The sequence below is a fragment of the Oncorhynchus mykiss genome, chromosome 7, assembly GCF_013265735.2.
Source record: "Oncorhynchus mykiss isolate Arlee chromosome 7, USDA_OmykA_1.1, whole genome shotgun sequence".
NCBI lineage: Eukaryota > Metazoa > Chordata > Actinopteri > Salmoniformes > Salmonidae > Oncorhynchus > Oncorhynchus mykiss.
Genome location: NC_048571.1, coordinates 40,401,878 through 40,409,473, shown reverse-complemented (window position 1 = coordinate 40,409,473; position 7,596 = coordinate 40,401,878). Strand labels below are relative to the sequence as shown.

At 38.4% G+C, this 7,596-nt stretch overlaps 1 protein-coding gene across 8 annotated transcripts in view; it reads left to right on the top strand.

Annotated features, from left to right (window-relative positions):
* Nucleotides 1-3,672: 3,672 nt before the first annotated feature.
* Nucleotides 3,673-7,596, top strand: part of LOC110527745 (transcriptional enhancer factor TEF-5) — a 40,499-nt gene continuing 36,575 nt past the window's right edge. For 6 of the 8 annotated variants that reach the window (XM_021609234.2, XM_021609236.2, XM_021609235.2 and 3 more), the window contains exons 1-2: nucleotides 3,673-3,844; nucleotides 4,149-4,293. The gene's annotated coding sequence lies outside the window, so the exon portion shown is untranslated. The remainder of the gene's footprint in view (nucleotides 3,845-4,148; nucleotides 4,294-7,596) is intronic. The other 2 variants (XM_021609239.2, XM_021609237.2) reach the window with 1 other exon arrangement.

Below are 7,596 nucleotides of genomic sequence, written 5' to 3'. Positions count from 1 at the left end.
GCTTAATAAGATGCCATTTCAAAATGCCTTATCCGGTGTAACAAGTGGTGTGTGATGCCCAGTTGACGTCAAACTCAATGTTATTATGATATTCCTACTGTTCCCAGAGCGGTCCATTCTGAGTCGGCCTAGCACCAGGACCCCGCTTGGCTGGTTTTACCACTGACCAGCTGCTTTTGGACCCTACTGAATCTCCCCGCTAGTCAAGCTCCCGTTTCTTTCAGGCCCTTCCTGAGTCGTTTGATCTGACTGCTGACTCAGCAAAGGATCTATAGCGGTATTTCCCAAACTCCTGGGGACACCAAGGGGTGGACAATTTGGACATTTAAATTAAATAAATAAAAAATCCCTAGCACGACTACACAACTGATTCAAATAATCAACTCGTAAATCAAGGTTTGATTATTTAAATCAGCTGTGTAATGAAGTCAAAAACTAAATGTGCACCCCTTAGGGTCCCCAGATTAGAGTTTTGGAAACGCTGACCTTAAGAATATGATAAAATGTCATTAGTGTAGTTCAGCATATAATTTTAAGGGATGTTTTGCTCATTGTGTAAAAGATGGGCACAGTCAGACAGGATGGATTCCCCTATATGGATTGATTATAGGATTTATAGAATATAGGATGGATTCCCCACTGTCAAGACCAACAGATTTCCATGTGAATATTCTAATATCCGCATAAATAAAAAAATATGCACATTTTCCCACTCGTGGTGTGTTTCCACCAAACTGATTTGCTGCAGATAAAAATCAGTGTGTGATGACGTAGTGTACACAACATTTCCTTTTCCGCTTAAAATGTTCATGTACCAAGCAATAATCTAAAGTTCAATGTGTTTACATTGCATTTTCAACTCTAACGATAGTTTTGTCACAAAATCTGTTGCGTTAAAAGAGCTGTGGATATCTGTGAAATATTTGTACAAATTCACAGATTATGGTTTAATTTGTGAAATATTTGTACATATTTACGGAGTATGGTTTGATTTACGAAATATTCCAATATATTCACAGATCATAGTTTTATTTGTGAGTTCTGTTGAGAACATACATATTTACAGAATAAATAAACAAATCTCACTCCATTAAGAACCTTGCATTTAGGATGAAAAAAACTTGTGGGTTGACGATCCTGAGAGCGAGGGGGAAGGTGTGTTCTCTGCCCGAACCTGCTCTGGCAGTTGTCCAAACTCGCAGAGGCAATGAAGCTTGAAAGACTAGGTGTTCTGGACAGATGCAGGGCAACGATGCACAGAGTTCCTCGCTGAATAGTTCTCTCAAGAGTTGTCTAAAGGAAGTGTCCATAGTTAACAGAGCGAGTTAATACTACGACGCTGTTATTTTACCCACACGTTGTTGTTGTTGCCTACGCCTCACTTGTAATTTTTGGAAAACGTTTTCAGGAGCAAACAAACCCTGTACCGCCAATACCAACAATCGCAATCATGGGTTTGACCAACAGACGGAGCTATTCTATTGTCGGATGTGAATGCTAGTACATGTTCACAAAAAGCTTTTTAAAAATGTTATGAATTTGAGCATACCTCTAAAGGGTTACATCATGGAGTTTGACACTCTTGAGATGCATAATGACATGCTCGACCTACAGTATCAGTCAAAAGTTTGGACACACCGAATCAATCCAGGTTTTTCCTATATTTTTTACTACTTTCTACATTGTAGAATTATAGTGAAGACCTCAAAACTATGAAATAACACACATGGAATCATGTAGTAACCAAAAATATATTTCAGATTTGAGATTCTTCAAAGTAGCCACCTTTTGCCTTGACAGCTTTGGACACGCTTGGCATTCTCTCAACCAGCTTCATGAGGTAGTCACCTGGAATGCATTTCAATTAACAGCTGTGCCTTGTTCTAAGTTAATTTGTGGAATTTCTTTCCTTCTTAATGCGTGTGAGCCATTCAGTTGTGTTGTGACAAGGTAGGGGTGCTATACAGAAGACTATTTGGTAAAAGACCAAGTTCATATTATGGCAAGAACAGCTCAAATAAGCAAAGAGAAACAACAGTCCATCATTACTTTAAGACATGAAGGTCAGTCAATCTGGAACATTTCAAGATCTTTTAAAGTTTCTTCAAATGCAGTCTCAAAAACCATCAAGTGCTATGATGAAACTGGCTCTAATGAGGACCGCCACAGAAAGGAAGATCCAGAGTTACCTCTGCTGCAGAGGATAAGTTCATTATATTTACCAGACTCAGAAATTGCAGCCCAAATAAAAGCTTCAGAGTTCAAGTAACAGACGCATCTCAAAATCAACTGTTCATAGGAGATTGCATGGATCAGACCTTCATGGTCAAATTGCGGCAAAGAAACAACTACTAAAAGGACACCAATAATAAGAAGAGACTTACTTGGGCCAAGAAACACGAACAATGGACATTAGACCGGTGGAAATCTGTCCTTTCGTCTGATGAGTCCAAATCTGGGATTTTTGGTTTCAACCGCCGTGTCTTCGTGAGACACAGAGTAGGTGACCAGATGATCTCTGCATGTGTAGTTCCCATGAAGCATGGAGAAGGAGGTGTGATGGTGCTTTGCTGGTGACACTGATTTATTTAGAATTCAAGGCACACTTAACCAGCATGGCTACCACAGCATTCTGCAGTGATATGACATCCATCTGGTTTGCGCTTAGTGGGACTATCATTTGTTTTTCAACAGGACAATGACCCAACACATCTCCAGGCTATGTAAGGGCTATTTGACCAAGAAGGAGAGTGATGAAGGTCTGCATCATATGGCCTGGCCTCCACAATCACCCGACCTCAACCTTGTTGAGATGGTTTGGGACGAGTTAGACCACAGAGTGAAGCAAAAGCAGCCAACAAGTGATCAGCATGTGGGAACTCCTTCAAGACTGTTAGAAAAGCATTCCATGTGAAGCTGGTTTAGAGAATGCCAAGAGTGTGCAAAGCTGTCATCAAGGCAATGGGTGGCTACTTTGAAGAATCTAAAATATATTTTGATTTGTTTAACACTTTTTTGGTTACTACATGATTCCATGTGTGTTATTTCATAGTTTGTCTTCACTATTATTCTACAATGTAGAAAATAGTCAAAATAAAGAAAAAAATCTAAAATGACTAGGTGTCCAAACATTTGACTGGTACTGTATATTCGACCTTACTTCAGTGAAATATGCAAATTCCTCAGGAGGAAACATACAGTAATATAATATGTTAATAATAATATTGTTAATTATCTGTGCACATTTTTGTGATAATTATAACAATAATATCATAATTATACTGTTAGGCCTATTATTATTATTATTACTTTTTGAAATGTAGCCTACGGGTTCTCATTTAACACACATAACTTTCCATTCACATCCATTCCACTTGCTTTATAACACAGCAAGTTTCACACCAAGCAATACAAGTAATCCTGTGATTTTAGCTGTTTTTAAAAAAAAAATACATTTTACTGCGTTGGTCATTTCAAGTGGCACAGCCAGAGAACGAAAGGCAACTTCAACGAAGAATCCTCTCTTGATAAGACTTCTCTGAAATCGTCTTGTCCTAGATCGACACCCGGTACCGTATTTTCAAAATCGTGGGGGGAGATTTCAGTAAAGTCACTGCCCCCAAGTATGTTGATTGACGTTAACCAATGGCTCCTCCCTGAAATATTTTTTTCTTCGTTTTCCAGTGTAGTGCGTTGATTTCATACCAAAGTCATACCTAACATTCCACTTACACTGTCAAACCAGGATAAATATTATTGAAAACGATAATGCGCCCAAAAATTAAGTATCAAAATGAGTAAATTACCTTCGCTTTTGTCAGGAGGGGTGACTACCAAATAAAAGGTGAGTAACCATTAATTTGTTCCCTTTGTTTAAGCGCTTTCGGTGAAGTTTTCATGCTGCGCTGGGTGAAGTTTTCAGATCATTGTCATTTTTTGCATTTTTCCGTGGAACTCCCTGCGTTGGGAGGGAATAAAAGAATAAGGGATTGATCGCCTATATTGTGTGTGACTTTCTCTGTGTGCAGGAAATCTTTGCTAAGCTTTTAACTATATTGACCATACTCACTGACAATAATAAGCCATTAGTATTGCTTCTTTGTCAATACTATGGGACAACGACCATGTTTCCTTTCTTTTTCGTACAGCTGCTTGGATCTGGACCACTTTCCTCTAAACTTGTTCTCCAGAAGAATCAAGTGGTTATATACCCAAGAATTGACAGACAGTGAAAGGCAAATTGGAGGAATACATAACTCGACAATTTACGCGCTGTTTTGCTGCACCCCATAGGTAAGTGAATCACCGAATTTGGTAACATCGTGTCCAAGGAAAGATACGAGCCCCCAACCAATTTATTGAAGTTTAGATTTAAGTAGGTCTAAAAAAAAAAACGTTTATTTCATATGATTCTTTATCATATTACAGTAATATGTTATGTGTTCAATGGATGTTTACCTTTTTTTGTTTTACCAGAAAATGGCAACACTGACAAAACAAATCTGTTTCAATCAGTTTCACGCAAAACAGATACGCTGTTGGTCTTGCTACAATTTGACATGGTCGTTTATGCGTATTAATATATGTATAAATACAACAGAGAGGACATTAAGCTATCGTAACTTCAGTACGCACACCACTGCAGCCTCTATACTGTTGTTTACGAAATGTTCAGATTTACTTAGGACACTTGGAAATGGTTTATTTTTCATTGTCCAATCAGTCCTCTGACTGTGTATTCCCTATGATGAAGAGAAACAGTTTTTATTTTATGTTTTTATTTTAATATGGCCTAATGAATGTTGTATTATTCCTTTGTGTGTATCCCTTACTGAATAATAGTTCAACAGCCAAATTAGTGCAGATTTTTAAATCAACAATTTTCGCATTAGCCAACTATTTAAACAAAACCGGTTTCTTTCAACCTTTCTTTTATATGGGTAAATCATGTATAAGTAAGGGTTTTGTACTTTCTTTGAGTTGTGGATCCTTCTTGATCTTCTCCACAGGGGCCAGTGATGTTTCACCGGAAATCTTCACTTAAATATTTAATCCTTATATTAGCATTTAAAATTGATGGATCTGTGTGCATTTAATTGTATATCTTCAAGATACACCTGTTCATGGTGTGCTATTGGTTACGCTTGGGAAAACAGACCATTCTTGCTCCAAATGCTTTCCTTATTAGAGAAATACAAAAAAGTGTGATGCTTTGCAAGGTTTATCATTTTTAAATCTCTCTTAACCACCCTGTAAAACAAGTGTACACAACAATGTTACAGTCCAGTCAATGCCATTCAACAGGTAGAACAATATAATGTCTTTCAGGTTCATCACTAAGTACTGTTAGTAGACCAGCCAGAAAAGCCTGTTTAGGGTTGAGATTATAGACATTTAGGGTTACATTCAAATGGTAAACAAGCCATTCATGTTTACTCCACTGTAAGTCAGTCACCATTTCGTCAAACTATATGAAACAATCTGTCGTTCTGCCCCTGAACAAGGCAGTTAACCCACAGTTCCTCGGTAGGCCCTCATTGTAAATAACAATTTGCATAGTTAAATAAATGTTAAATTTAAATAAAAAAACATTTGAAAAAATAAAAAAGTTAAAAGAAATAAGAGAGAAAGTCACACACACAAAAAAAGAAAACATATTTAGAATCACACCAAATCACAATTTGCGTTAGTATATAATTGACATAATTGATCCATACAAACACTAGCCCCAGGTCATCTGCCCAACTGTAAATCTTTCAGACAGACTCAGTAGTTTCGCTAAGTTGTTGAAGCACTGCAGGCACTCCTGGTTGCAGCTGCACATTCTCTGACTCTCGAAGAGATTGACCAATGTTTGCCTATAACAGTCTACCGTAACGATTGAAGCTAACATATGGTATTTGGTTGATAATGTGATTCAAGTGTTGTCAATTAGAATGAGTATGCTATAGATAATGTAAGGGTAATATGTGATGTCTATATTGTGGCAATATGAGTTTCAGTATAGGGTAACAGTACTGACTGAGGTACATAGGCGAAACAGGTAGTTGAGTTGACATTGTTGGAATTGTTTATACCCGAAAATAGGTTGTACTTCTAATAGTGCAGCCTGTTTTGTATCATATTTTTGTGCAACCAAACAAAGAAGCACGCAGGCTTAGATAGTATAGGACATTTCAGGAATGACTGAAATGTAAGGATCTATATGCACAATAACTTAAAATGTTTATGAATAAATAAAAAAAAGGTTGCCATTAATCATCTCTACACTTTACTGCCAAAACATGCCGTTAGTTTTACAAGTACGTCGTGGAATTAAACCAGGGGAATAGACTCTTGTCTCTATCTATTTTTATTCTGTTTGGGTGGTCCGTAAAAAAAAACAGAACCCATCAGACCATACTTTGAAGTTACACATTGTTGATGTCCTGTGTTGGAAGTATAGTACCTTCCAACATAAACACTTGGGAGACTAAAGATGAATCACACTTGGATGGAATCCACAGTAGGGGGGAAACAGCGCCACTGGCCATCCCCACCACCTTTATTATTGTTTTTGTTGCCGAGTTGAGGAGCACCGTGCAGCATGGTAAACAAAAAAAAAATGGCTTTGCCCTCTTCTATCGTGTGCAGTGATGTCAAAGGGGGGGGGGGGGTACGGTGTTTGTCGTTTGCAGTAACTCTGTTGTTGTAATATGGCAAACGGACGTGGCTGTTTCTCCTCTAAGGATTCTAGCTTAAAAAATATTTCATTGTCAGTAGGGGCAACAGCGCCACTGTCTGCCCCACGGCCATCGTTATTGTTTTTTGTTTGACGAAGCAGGGGTGGGGAGCATTGGCGCGGTAAAAAAAAGGTTAAGAAAAAAGATTGCACTACATATGCTGCTGTTCTATCACGCGTGCAATGATAGAGGGGGGTGGGAACTGTACCCTTTAATATCTACAAAGCTGGGCCAATTTACTTTCTCTCTGAAAATGTGGAAATTGTGTCCATGTGAAAAACAAAATAAATCAGTGAAAGTATCCTTTGTGAATGAAAGTGTCTAATATTAGGTTGTGATGGAGTAATGAATGACGAGAGGGTAAATCTGGGAAGGATCAATATTCTGCTGCCCTGACAGAGTCTCCCGCCGTCCTCAGTGTGTTTATGCAACATGCATGTAGCAGACTAGCGCTATGCTTTGCTCTGCTCTGCTCTCAGTCCCAACACAATCAGCTCTTTCTCAAACAAATTGCAACACTGCAACTCATACTTGGAGTTTACTCTGTGGGCTAAGTATATTTTGTTTATGCCTGGCAGCTTTACTTGTAACGCAAAGGCCATAGCTGTCTGCCTGCTCTAATGCTTTATTTGAACAATATTCTTTTGAAGTGGGTAGTTTATCTTCTGGTCTCCCTAGCTGTAGTTCCCCAGGCCATCGGTACAAACAATACTTTCATTAACCTGTTCCATCCCAGCTTAGTGTACGTACGGGCACTGGGCAGGGGCTTTTATTTCAGGACAGAAAGGGTAATAAGACAGTCAAGTGCAGATGTGAACCTACAACACCTTTTTCCAAAGCTAATAATATAGGTTGATGAAGTCGAAAGTGCAAT